This window comes from Hipposideros armiger, unplaced genomic scaffold (assembly GCF_001890085.2).
Source record: "Hipposideros armiger isolate ML-2016 unplaced genomic scaffold, ASM189008v1 scaffold_353, whole genome shotgun sequence".
Taxonomy (NCBI): domain Eukaryota; kingdom Metazoa; phylum Chordata; class Mammalia; order Chiroptera; family Hipposideridae; genus Hipposideros; species Hipposideros armiger.
The window spans coordinates 852190-866734 of record NW_017731703.1 but is presented as its reverse complement, the minus strand read 5'-3'; positions in this window follow the sequence as shown (position 1 = coordinate 866734).

Sequence of the window (14545 nt, the reverse complement as noted above, 5' to 3'; positions counted from 1 at the left end):
ACACACTTTTTTGTTTTTAATTTTCCTTTTTTCCTTTTGGTTTCTTCTTTGACCACTGGGTGTTCAGTAGCATGCTGTTCAATCGCCACATATTTGTGAATTGGTGATGATAGTGATTGTTTGATAAAATTGTCCAGAATCCTCATTATTTCCCAAAGCAGAGCATGTAAATTGCAGGAGTTTCAGTGAACTTCCTGAGTGGTCCATATGGCAACAGCTACAGGCACAAAGATTGCCCATAAATCATCTGTTATGACAAGTCAAGTTTTATAAATTTGCTCCAAATTTCTTAGCCTCATAGTCTAAGTTTTCTTGGGGACACTGTGAGAGAGAAAGGTTATAGACTCTATTTAGCACTGAAATTTGATAACTAAGCTTGTAGCTGTAGCACATTTTTATAGACCTTTTGTATCACCTAGTACCTGGGAAACTTATATCAGAGGTCATAGAGCAGTTCAAATGAAAAAGAAGATAGCCTGTTTAAAAATTTGGTAAGTGCTAGTAAGGTTGACTAGGTAACAGGACTAGTCCAATTAGCATGCAGATACCAATAGGCATAATTGGAAAAAAATAAAATATATCTCACTGGGGGCTATCCAGGTTCACAGAAATAATTGTCCCATGGATTTGTAATTTGAATTCATAAGAGCACTTTGATGGAGATATTATCCCATCTCTCAAGTTTATAAAATTTTATACAGAATTATTCCCTCTCTGTTTTTGTTGTTCTTTGTGTGTGTGATTGGCGGGGGGGGGGGGGGGGTCAGGGGAGTACTTTAATACTGCATGTAAGTCAGATACAGACCAAGGATTAAAAGTAACTGTAAGGTACTGTTCGCCCTGGAGGCCAGCTCAGCCATGCAGTAACGGGCGCACACCCAGCAGGCAATACATCATTCATATCCTGCTTGGCACAAGTAGAAATTTTCCAAAAACCCCCAGCCATTGTCCCCAGCCATTGCCCCCACCAGTCGTTGCCATCACCAACCATTGCCACTGGTTACTTACTCCACCCTATAAAAACTAGATCCTTCCCCTTAGTCGGGGTTGACGCCTCTCATGGTCTCAGCCCAGCAAGTTAATAAACTTGCTTGCTTGAATATCAGTGTCTCTCACCCCCTCTCTCCTTGGTGAAACTTTCAGTAACTACTTGAGAAGAAGGCAACTTCCCTTATGCTGTGTCTGAATGCCAGGGGAGCAAGTCAAGGTCTTGAGTAACTTCAGAAAAGCTGAGCAGGGGTGGGGGTGGGGTGGCTGTCAGGACATGATGATAGAAACAGGAACTTTTTTTGGAAGAGCAGAATGATAAGGAGATGGAACACAGAGAAATAGGGTTGTTTTTAAGTTGGATAGATGTGGGAGTAACAGTTAAAGAGGAAGCATTGAATAGCTTCAGATAAAGTAGACTGAGATTGTTGGATGACCTCATTAAGGGAAGACTAAGAAAACTGGTTTTCTTCTTCATACCAGGAGAAATAAGCAAATCATTTTTTAGACATTTTGGATCACTGGTATTCAAGGGCCCTTTGGAGGTGAACTAATTTGGGAAGATTCCAAGAACCCTTTCTCTCATAAACAGTGATGCTATGAGCATCCTGTACTTCCCTTTGTGTGTATGAGCCAGAGTTTTTCAAAATGATTGATCTAGAGTAGAATTTCAGGGTCATGGAAACTGGGACCTTTAACTTTATTAGATATTGCAGGTATTTTTCAAAAATGATTTTACCAGTTTTATTTGCACCGTTAGTATAATAAGATTTACACTTGGCCTAGATCCTCACAATATTTAGTATTGTGATGCTTTCCTATTTATTCAGTGGGTTTGGTTTATAAGATGGCTTCTCATTTGTGCTTGAGGCTGAGAAATTTTTTTTTTCTCAGATACCTGCTTATAATATTAACTACTCATATTTTCTACTATTTTTTCTACAGGATCATTTATAATTTCCTTATGCTTTTGTAGGAATTCTTTAAATACTCTAGATGTGAGGTCTTTACTGGTTATAAGAATTGTAAATGTCTTTTCACAGCCTCCAAATTGTCTTCTTACTTGTAGAAATACTGAATTTTGAAGAGTAAGGCAGGTAAGTGTTTTTGTTTTTGTTTATTTAATCTGTGCCTGTTTAAATAATCTTTGTCTATGGTCACAGAGATATATTTCTATATTTTTCTTAAACTTAAAAAAATGCTCTTCATGCTAAAATGGTTGTGCATGTTTGAGTTGATTTTAGAAGTAAGAATATCCCTCAATTTGAATCCAAATCACAAACAGCAATATTAGGTAGAGGCCCCAGAATTCATCCTCAGTTTTGGTGAGATGTCTCCAAACCCTCCTTCCCTCAGCCATCTGCAGCCTTGAGACCTCAGGATTTCCTCTGTAATTTTTTTTCCCCCTGGACAAGAAGCCCAGAGTCATAGGTCATACTTTACTCCCTGGACTGCAACCCCCCATATAATTGTATGGATAGTCTTCTTTCTGACCTCATTTGCCCCATCTCTCCATTTCCTTAACTTCTATTGTGCTGTGTAAAATTCAAGGTCAAAAATAAAAGCCTCCTCAATGTGCAAGCTACTCTGTGACTATTCCCTTCATCTCTTTCATCTTCTTGAATATTTTACTTCCTAGGTCACCACCCTTATTTCCAACAATACCCCTTTTATCATTCTTAATAATTTCAATATCCCTGTAAATTGAACTTCCAATATCCCAAACTTTCAATTACATGATCTAATTTTCTCCAATGATTTTACCTTACATCCTACCTCAGTCAGTTCATGATCGTATCAATGCTTTTCCAAATCACACTCTATTACTCCAGTAAATCTTTCATTCAAATCACCTTTAAATCCAATGACATACTTTTAATTCACAACTCATCCCCTTCCCATTAACTTTATTCTCTTTTAAGCTAACTTTATTCTGTTGTCAGTCATTTTGAGCATCCCATTGCATGTGATCTTTAACCCTTGCTTTTTTTTTACTTTTGTAGTACTGTATTTATTTATGCTGCACACTTAGTTACATCTAATAACTTTCCCCATTTATGTTTTAGTCAGCTGCACTTCCCTAAAAAATAGCGCAGTCATATTACCAGTCTCACTTTAATAATGAGTCACCGAAAGAGGATTTTGAAGCTTAGTCCATTGTCTTTCCTGTGAACTATGCAATTTTATATTTTCTGTTCATCTCTAAAAGGTACAATCTCCTTCCCTATCCTCAGTATAAGCTTACATTATTTTATTATCATTAACAAAGAAAATAGAAGTGATTATGAAGCAGGGCCTGGTTGGGGTCCCCATAATAGAGGCCTCACCTGTCCTTGATCTAAAGCTTAGTAATAGAGCATCCCCCTGCAGCTTGAACTCTGCTTGAGCTTGGAATGTCCCCTGTCCCACCCAGTCCCCTGTTTTAGAAAATTACTCTGAAAGTTATGATTGATACCCTTAGGCTTATTGATCACAATCCCTATGCTCTTGCATTCTTTCCAGGCTACTCCCATCATTGTTCCTGGGTTGCTGACTCCACCAGAGAACCCAGTTGCCAGAGGGCAGGCTCCATGCACGCCCCGGAACCCTCACACAGCCTCTGGAGGAGCACCCAGTTTTCCCCTTAAATATCCTAAGGCGGTCTGAGAATGTTAAGGCAGTTTTTGGAGGTGTTAACCTGCTGTCTTCTCAGACTACTAGTGCTCTGATAATAAACACTTATTCTATGGCCCAACTCCTATGTCAGTCTATTGATTAGCAGCATGAGTCCTGAGCTCTGGACTCGGTTGGCCTTCAGTTTCAACTATAAGAGAATTTCCACTTCTACCAACTCTACCCCAAAATATCCATCTGGGCTCATTTACTATGACTTGTGTCCTTTTGCTGAGACTGTATTACCAAACCTCATTCTTTATTACACATTGAAGGGTATCATCAATATTTCCCTCTTTACTGCATCATCCTTATCAGCAAATAAACATTTCTTTATTTCTCACAACTGTGGAGGAGGGCAAAAATCCCCCTTTCCTTCCAGTGGTGCTTTTGGCTGGTCACGTGATCAAGTCAACAAGAGACAGTTGACATGAGAAAATCAAGTTTAATTTTGTGCATCCGGGAACCCCACATACATGAGAGAATCAGAGACCCTGCATACATGAAAGGTTCAAAGACAAAAAGGAACAGTATGTTACATATGCTATTTTGAGCTAGGGATAAAATAAAGCACCTTGGAGTTTCAGAAGGTCATTGCAAGGAAAGCACATGTTCAGTAAATAGTAGTTTGCCCTGCCATATTTTTAGGTCAAAAAGCGTTATCTGTGATAATGTCTTATTATGTGCAAGGCTCCTAATTCAAATTCCTCTAGATTGTCAAGGGTTGGGCAGCATGGGTTTCTCTCGAGCCCACAAGGTCTCAGTTGCCTTTAGCTCAAAATAATCTATATGCCACTGAGGCACATCTTGGGGTGGCTCAATCTGAACCCCCACACAACAATCAGAATAAAACCAATTATGTTTAACCCATTTTATCCTCCAGCTATCACTGGTTGTTTCTTTCCCTTTACAGCTATACTCTTCTTTTTGGAGGGTGGGGTGGGGTGTGGGTGGGGGGATGGTTTTACCCCTGTCCCCAATTTCTCTCCTTTATTTTCTATTAAACACCTTTAAATAAGTAGGTCACTATGACATTTTGCCTCAACTATCACAATAGCTTTTGACATAGTTGCTTATGTGTAGGATTTTTCTCCCTGAAAGGGAAAACTCTATTTCCTACTCTATTTTCTATTACAACCATACTCAATACTTTTGACAGTTCACTTCTAACATCAGACATGTGGGGTTTTCCATACCAAGCAATTCTCCAGTTTTTGGTGGACATCAACTGGGTGTCCTAAAATTTAACTCAATTCAGACACTCGCTGCTGGAGTTAGAGGAGACCCACAGGTTAAGACTGCTCCCCACTTCAGACACCAATCACAAATCCAGATTGCCACCTGTGCTTCTTACTGACTGACTATAAATCAGAAGCTTTTTATCTCTGTCATAGAGTTTGATAATTTCCTAGAATGGCTGACTCACATAACTCAGGACAATAGTTTACTTGCTCGATTAGCAGTTTATTATAAAAGGGTATAGCTTAGAAACAGCCAGATGGAAGATATGTGTGACAAAAAAAGGGGTTCTGTAATAAATCCATGACTGAAAGTAACCTCACAGGGCAATGTGTTCATAAATTCATGACTGGGCAAGTCATGGTGGGTAGTCATGCCCCAGGCATATAATTTTTTTAGTAAAAGGTTTATCTTCCATTTAAGCAAGCCCCGTCCACTGTTCTTGTGCATCTAGATAAATGAAATATCAGAGTAATTATCTTTTTCAAATCCCTTGGAGGTATAACCACCTTCAAGGGAGCTTATAATCTTGTTATCCTGTAATCCAATCATAGAGATTTTCCCACCTTGCTTTCCCCTACCTTCATGTAATCTTCCTTACTTCCCTCCTTAATTCCAAATGTATAAAAGGAAATACAAAACTGTCATTGTCTGGAGCATTTAAGATCTTGCTTCCCTGAATTGTCATCAGTTTGGCTCTTACAAAAACTTTCTACTGGTTTAGACATTCTTATGTTGACATATGCATAAGGGAAGGTATATGTATGAAGGGGTACAGAACTTTTCAACCCTCTCTAAGGGTGTTTATCTTTCAGCCCTTAACATGTTCAGCAATGGGAAGTTCTCTGAACCCCTACAGTTGGACTTTTTTCTGGAGGTTCCATTATATAGGCGTGATTGATTAAATTATTGTCATTGGTGATTTATCCAACCTCTAGCCTCTTTTCTCTCCCTGGAGTTGAGGCATAGTGATAAAAATCCCAGCCTTCTAATCACATACTTTCCCAGGCAAGAATCCTCCATCCCTGGGGCTTTCCAAAAGTCACTTTATTAACATAAACTCAGGTGTGATTGAAAGGAGTTTGTTATGAATAACAAAAGACTATCCTTTCACCTTTATTTCTTTTATCACTTAGGAAATTCATAAGCTTTTAGGAGCTTTGTGCCAGGTACAAAGACCAAATATATATTTCTTATTATAAATTACAATATCACACTCCTTAAATCCATTCACCCAATTTCAACATTGTTTTATCCATCCCCCACCCCTACCAGCCTTCCTACATGTACCATGATTGCTCACACATCTTGGGCTATGGTCAAGTTAATGAATAGAAGTAATTTCTATTTCTTTCTTTCCCCGCTTTTCTAACTTTTGATATTCTACCAAACCTTCAAGACACCCACAGAAAATTAATGTCAATCTCGAAGTATTTGCAGTAGTCTTATTTGTATCAGAATTGCTTGCATATACTTGTTTTTCTAATAGTTTCTTGAGGACAGACCCACGGTATTATTAATTTTGATATCTTGATTACTTGATTACAGTATTGGACCATTTATGTGCTTAGCATACGTTTTGAATTGAATTTAGAATTGAGTCAATGAGATGGCAGATTTTCTAGTAACATCATTGTTTTGTATTGTTTCCTAGGGAGTATCCAGATCTATGTAACATGATTGTTAACTTCATGTCACATGTGTATTTAGATAAAAAACATATCAAACATATAAGTAGACTACACTTTGCTAGCATTGGTGATGTATTCATTATTAGTTATCCAAATTGTTTGTGTAATGACTTAAAAAGACATGTGTATGTCTTTTGGGGTCTACTTTATGTCAATGACACAAACTCTTCCCCAGGTAAGACTCAGATCAGTACTTATTTGTTAAAGATATATGTAAAGTTTTACCAACTTTAGGAATAAAAACTTTTCAGTTTAAAAGTTTGTCTTTCTTCATTGCTTAAAAATATATGTGTGTGTACACACACTATATATATGAAGACTATACTGACAAATGAGTTTGGAAAGCATAAGTGGGCCTTACTAGAAATTCACATTTTTATACCCAAGTAATAATATAAGCATATTTGAACAGCTCTAACCGTCAACTCACACAGTTTTAGCAGCTAAGATATCCTTTTTTATATTAATTGAAGACTTTTCATTTTCCACAACACTCAATTTTCTCTGGTATAGTAGCCAAAAAGAAAGGGTCTGACAAAAATCCAGGTTCATAGTACTTAATATTACAGAGTAAAGGACAACCAAGATGGCACAGTAGGTAAATGCTGTGTTTACCTTCTCTCACAACCACATCAAAATTACAACTAACTTCAAAACCATTATTGAAAACTGCATAAAATCAAGCTGAACTGAAGCCTTTCAACTAAGGACGTGAAGAAGAAGCCACCTCCAGACTGGTAGGAAGGTCAGAGACACGGAACTAGCTGGTCTCACACCCGCATGTGACCATTAAAGATCAGGAGGGCTATTTCAGCTGTGCCCCCCTCCCCATCCCCTAAAGGAGCAAGAGATACCAACCCCACGCAGCCCAGGGTTCCAGTGCTGGGGAGAGAAGTCTTCATAATTTTGGGTTGTGAGAACCAGTGGAGATTGTCACTGAGTGAGACTGAATGCAGCTGCACTCACAGGTGCTCCTCTTAAAGGGACTGTGCACTGACTTACCTGCCAATGGCATCACTCACTCTGAGCTTCAGCACTGGTTCAGCAGCTGAAAAGGTGGCAGGGACAGATGGTGGGAAATTGAGTTGTCTGGTTTTCCATGGGGTCTGGAAAGGCATCTTTCTCCTGCATGGGGGAGCTGGTAGAGGCCATTGTTTTTTTGTTGTTGTTGAGCCCTCCCACTTCCCAGTGAGCGAACACAGGTGGCTGACATTTCTGAGTCTCCGCAGTTAGTTCACCGTGTCAGGCCTGGCAATTAGCGACCTGGCCCCGCCCAACTTTCGGGCATGCCTAGGCTTCTCTCAGTGGCTTTTTCATGCAGATCACCTGCCTTGACTCAAGCTGCAGACTTTCCTATGGTCTCTCAAAGGTTCACAGAACCCAGACAATCATCATCTGGCCATAGTGTGTCCTGTAGCTCTGGCTGAGCAGCCCTAAGCTGGCCCTAGTGGCAGCCAGCCTTGGTTCATGGCTTGGCCTCTCAAGGCACAGCATGGGTGGCAGCCATCTGCAGATTTCTTACTGGCTCCCACTGGGTGGTCCTGGATGGGGCACGGGCTGTGGCTGAAGTAGACCTACAGCGTATCCCCTCCAAGGATTTCCTGGGGCTGGCACCCACAGTGAACAGCTTCAAAATGAGCTGGAACATCACCCTGCCACCTCCAAACATGACAAACCTAAGGGGCTGATTGGGCAGGCCAACAACTCTTCCACTGTAGTCAAGGCCAGTCCTCACAATCAGTGAGCCCAAGGATCAGTCCCTCCCATTGATGTGCAATTATCAACCAAGGCTCTACTACAAGAGGTGGGCACATACAACCCACACAAGGGACACACCTGGAGCACGTGGCTCAGGTGACCAGAAAGACTACCACTGAACCCCACAGCAGACCTACTACATAAGGCCACTGTACTAAGACCGGAAGACATTGCAGACCTACTAATATGTACAAACAAACATAGGGAGGCTGCCAAATGGGAAGACAAAGAAACATCCCAAATAAAAGAACAGAACAAATTTCCAGAAGAAGAACTAAGTGAACAGAGATAAACAATCTATCAGATGCAGAGTTCCAAACACTGGTTATAAGAATGTTCAGTGATCTCAAGGAGAACTTTAACAGAGAGATAGAAAGCATAAAAATGGAAATGGAAACCATAAAAATGAAACAGTCAGAAATAAAGGATACAATAATGGAAATGAAAAATATATTACAGGGATTCAACAGTAGATTAGATGAAGCAAAGGATCCAACCAGTGATATAGCAGAAAACACCAAACCAGAACAGCAAAAAAAAAAAAAAAGAATCCAAAAAATTGAGGGGAGTTTAAGGGGCCTCCAGGACAATATCAAACATACCAACATTCACATTATAGGGATACCAGAAGGAGAAGAGAGAGAGCAAGGAAATTGAAAACCTATTTGAAGAAATAATGACAGAAAACTTTCCTAACCTGATGAAGGAAATAGATATACGAGCCCAGGAAGCACAGTCCAAAACAAGATAAACCCAAGAGGCCAACACCAAGACATATAATTAAAATGCCAAAGGTTAAATACAAAGAGAAAATCTTAAAAGCAGCAAGAGAAAAGCAACCAGTTACCTACAAGGGCGCTCCCATAAGGCTGTAGCTGATTTCTCAACAGAAACTTTGCAGGCCAGAAGGGACTGGCAGGAAATATTCCAAGTGATGAAAAGCAATGACATACAAACCGAGATTGCTTTATCCAGCAAGGCTGTCATTTAGAATTGAAGGACAGGTAAGGAGCTTCCCAGACAAAGAAAAGCTGAAGTTGTTCATCACCACCAAACCAGTATTACAAGGGATCTTAGAGGGACTTCTTTAAGATGGGAGGGGGGTTAAGGACAGGTGAAATGGGAAGGGATTAAGAAGTCCATGTTGGTTGTTATACAGTAGTCATGAGGATGTAGGGTATAGCATAAGGAATATAGTCAATAATACTATAAAAACTAGGTGTGGTGCCAGATATGTACTAGATCTATCAGGGTGATAGATTGGAATGGGGTTGGGGGCAGGGTGGAAAAGGTGAAGGCATTAAGAAATACAAATTGGTAGATAATACAGTATGGGGAATAAAATCAACAATATTGTAAAGATTATGTAAGGTGCCAAATGGGCACTAGATTTATCAAGAGGATCACGTCATAGACTGTTTAGATGTCTGACCAATGTGCTATACACCTAAAGAACTATGGTAGAATAACATTGAATGTCAACTATAACTAAATATATAAGTATAGTCATGGGATGTGTAGTACAATAAGAAAAGATAGTCGATGGTATTGTAACATCTATATAAGATGTCAGAGGGGTAGTAGCTTGGGGAGTGGGTTATCATGTTATGAGGGGTTTAAATGTCTAACTGTTATGTAGTTTTGTACACCTGATACTAATAAAAAAATAAATTAAAAAAACAAGCAAGTTACGAGATGTACAATAAATACATTAATAACTTCAAAAAAGTTTACAGAGTAAGAATAAAATCCTTGTATCTCAATACTGGCAGATGAAAAGAAACTCAGTGGCGGCCATTTCTCAAATATAAAATCCATGCAATCATTAAGAACTATTTGGACTGCAAGTAGAAAGTAGATTGTGGATATTATTTTTTAATGTATCTGCTATAGCCTGAATGTTTCTGTTCCTTCCAAAATTGATATATTGAAAGCCTAACCCCTTAAGATTATGGTATTGGGAGGTGTGGCCTTTGGGAGGTACTTAGCTAATGAGGGTGGGGCCCTCATGAATGGGATCAGTGTTTTAATAAAAGAGTCCACAGAGGTCCCTTATCCATGACATGTTGGATAAGGCGTGAATTCATTGGCTCTCACCAGAATGTGACCAACCCAGAGCCTTGATCATAGACTTCCCAGCCTCCAGAACTGTGAGAAATAAATACAGTATTTGGTATTTTGTGATAGCAGCCTGAATGGACTAAATTTCTGTAACTATAAACTTTCAAATTTATTGATTATTAAGTTTGTACTTCATTACTATAGGTATAGCAGCACTCCTTCTCTGGTTTCTAACTTGCTGAAAAAAGAAAAAAAAGATATGTAACAGTATTCACAGCTTTCTGTAGTCATATATGTCATTTTCTGGATCAACCAAATATTCACACTTATGATTCTGGTTTCATTCTGTAAGGCCTACTCATAACCCATCCAAATACAGTAACCTATACATAAGATAGTACCTTTCTTTGTACAATTGACATGACTTTAATATTATGCTCCTGCCCTCTTTATTTCTGTATTCAGGATCCAGCCCCAATACTTTCATTTCCACATGTAAGCTTTTGATCTCTTTTTAGAGTCTGATAGCTCTAGCACAGAGCTTCTCAAACTGTAATATGCATAGGATTTAACCATGGAAATTGTTAAAATGCAAATTTTGATTAACTAGGTTTGGGTTTGGCCCTGAGATTCTTTATTTGTAACACGTTATCACAGGATACCAACACCACTGGTTTGAATACAACACTAAGTTGCAAGGCTCTAGTAGAATTTCTATGATCCATTAAAAATGTAAGAAACCCTTCACATAATTCATTATATATTTTGCCTTTATCTTATTCATCCTACTTGATTGCAAGCTTCTTGAGGAGAATGAAATGGCCATTCATATTTTTATGCGTATGTGTGTGTTTTCTTATCTGCCCTCTAAATTCTTAGCAAATATTTCAATTTTAGAGTTTTTCATTAAATATAATTTGCAGATTAAACGGATATTTCAGTAGTGCCAATGACCAGGAAAGCTTCAAAATAGGCAAGCAGCTATCTCATATTTGTAGGTTTTATGTGGCTCTGTATAATTGGGAAAGAGTAGCAATTTACGTTTGTGGGGAATGGAAGTTAATGAAATAAATGTAGTTTGAAAAGATAAAAGTATAAAGTGAGAGAAAGAAAAACACTATAAGAGCAAAATAGGCAGGGCATGTGAAGAGGCCTATGTTTCCAGTTTGGGTTTGACTACATGAAAAAAAAAATAAGCAAAAAAAGTAAGAACAAAAATTTTGGTTTAGATATCTCTAGACTTCTGATAGACTTAAGAATCTTCATAAACACTATCAGGTGTGACCAATGCTGATCAAGAAAGGGGACGTAATGGCCTTACTCAGAGAATGTTTTCTAGAAAAATGTTTTTAACCTCTTAATGAAATAAACGTCTATATACACATATACAGTCATTGAAAACAAAAGATGCAAACATGATGAATTAAGGATGTAGAAATTAACTTGAATGACAGCACCTTAAGTATACTAATCATTTTAGGAGCTCTTAATCTGAAATATCGCTAAAGTGAAATGACTTCTTAAAAATTTGAAGGACCTGCTAAGGTAAGTCATTTATTTTTCATGGATTGTTGGTGCTGAAACATAAATACTGAGATCATCTCGACCTGCACAAGGCCTTTGTACTCAATGCCTATGCATGAGTTCCTATCAGAGGTCTGGAAATTGGCCAAGCCTCATATAAAACTGCAACGACTTTTAAGGCCACTCAGGCCATTCCATCTACTCAAAAATGAAATTAGGCTTCTTTTTTATAGGCTGGAAGCCACCTAAATTTGACCTCTATCTAGCCTATCTTTATCCATCAAAATTATCAAGACTGTGAGTAAGGGGTAGAATGTTTAGTCAGTCAGTCACCAGAACATACAATTTGCAAGGTCTTTTATAAAGCTTATTCAAATAAATTGATTGCAAATGCATTTAGAGAGAAATAATTAACTTTGAGGGTCAAAAAAGAGAAGAGAATATATATGTAGGCAATACAAGATTCTCTTTTCCTGTTATCTATTATTTTTTCCCTTTCTGTTCACTTTCTATACATGGAGAAAGGTTCTTTCATAAGACAGGTAGAGATCACATTCTATTAAAGTAATTAATCAAAATTATGCTCTGGAAATTTATCAATAATAACTAGGAAAATACGAATATTTTCTTGTAGGTGCTTTACTCTGAAGGTTCTGAAGTCCTTAAGTTTCATCTAGCAGGTCAGAGGCTCAAACATGCGATGGTATTACACTGTAGGCCCTGGGAGAAGAAAGAGGAGCAGAAAGAAGGATAGCAAAGAAAGAGGGCTTCCTAGAGAATATAAGAGTTTAAGATGCCAGAGTGAGAGATGAAAATTAATAATGCATATCCAATGTAATTTCCATATGTACTTGATGAGTAAAGGAAAAATTGATTTACATGTGAGACTCTGGATGTCTTAAGAGCAGAGAAGAGCAATTATGTTATTGCTGTGTTCTTAACATTTCTCTCCAAAACTTTGGGGCATAATTCAAGGTTAATGTCATATTAGAAATAACAGCAGCCTACTTTGGTCTATCTCTCCAAACTGACCACTGAGAAGTAGCTATGCTATCAATCCTTAGAATGCCATCTTTCTGAACTTTGAAGGACTTCAGAGCAGCAACAGTATTACAGTGGTTCTACAATTACCTTCCCAAATCACCTTAGTCAATACTGCTAAATGTTACCATATGTATAAACAATGAAAATGAAATGAATTATTGAAAGTATAGAATTAATGCAATCAAACAGATTACATTATTTGGAATAAAAAAATTAGATGAAAGTTACTTTGGGATCTAAACATGATACTTTTGTTGTATATACTTATCAAGTTGACTAAATATTTTCTAGCACACTTTGTTATGTGCAGACACAGCATGTGTTTTATATTGCCTTTAGTGATATCATGCATTTTTAAAATGATTCCTTCTATGTGTGGTTAATATTACTTTTGCACAAAGCGACATTCATTTCAAGTCTCTTCTCCAAGGTTTTCAAGTATTTTGTGTTTCTGAGGCTCCTTGATCCTTATATCCAGTGCTATATTCAGATTAATTCCCTGCCCTCCCACCAACACAGACACAATTTAAAAAGGGAATTATCCTCCATCTGTGATATCAAATACTATTCATCTAAATCTCTCATTTAAGGGTAGCAGCAGTGGCACTAGCAGCACAAACACAAATAACATCCTAGATTATAATAGCGAAAAGTAGCAGAACCCAGAACATATTGTGAGTTTTGTGATTACAATGTTATCCACAGATGGATTACAATTAGCAGATATTTTAAGAGAATGGCATCTTAAAGTACAGCCATTGTTGGATAGAGCCATTTTTGAGGGTGCCGAGCAGAGAGGAAAGGCTATTAATCTTAATGGATATTACATTCTTTGTCTTTTACTATGCATCAGGCACTGAATTCAGTTAATTATATAGATCATCACCTTTATATCTAATAATAAATAAACTGATGGAATAAATATCATTACACTAATTTTAGATATGAGGAAACTGAGGCTTAAGAAAACCAAGTAACAGATTAAATCTCACAGCTACTGAGTAAAAAATTGAAATAATATCTAACTCTGATTCCCCAGTTTCCAATTATGCTTACGAAGTGTGGTAGACATTACTTCCTGTCCACCCAGCATGAATTCCAATATTTGAAATAACACTTAGGAAATATTCTAACAGAAATGCTATAATAAAACATATGATTTTTATCAAATAATTCTTCCTTCAAAACTGGCTAAGGTAATGGCCCCTTTTTCCCCTATCACCTCCACACATATGAATTGAAATGTCTCTACCCTTACAAAGCAGCTTCATCCAGTTGTGAAATTGGATGGAATTACATAAAAAACAACCTAGTCTTCTCCAAAGAATAGGGCATATCCTTTGTAGGAAAAACAAAAAAGTTGGCATACCTGAAGGGCATAGAAGAGAGAATAATGATATTATCCTAAGGGAAGAAGTTTCCTAAGAAGTCCAACACAGGACTGTACATTGGATGCACGGTTCTGAGTCTGGAACAGCTACTCCCATGTTAACTAAAGAGCTAAGAATTTTGTGGAGTAGAGTTGCTCCTCTCAGTTCTCAAACTTCATGGATTTTACACAGGTTGCCAACTATAACTCAAACTAAAAT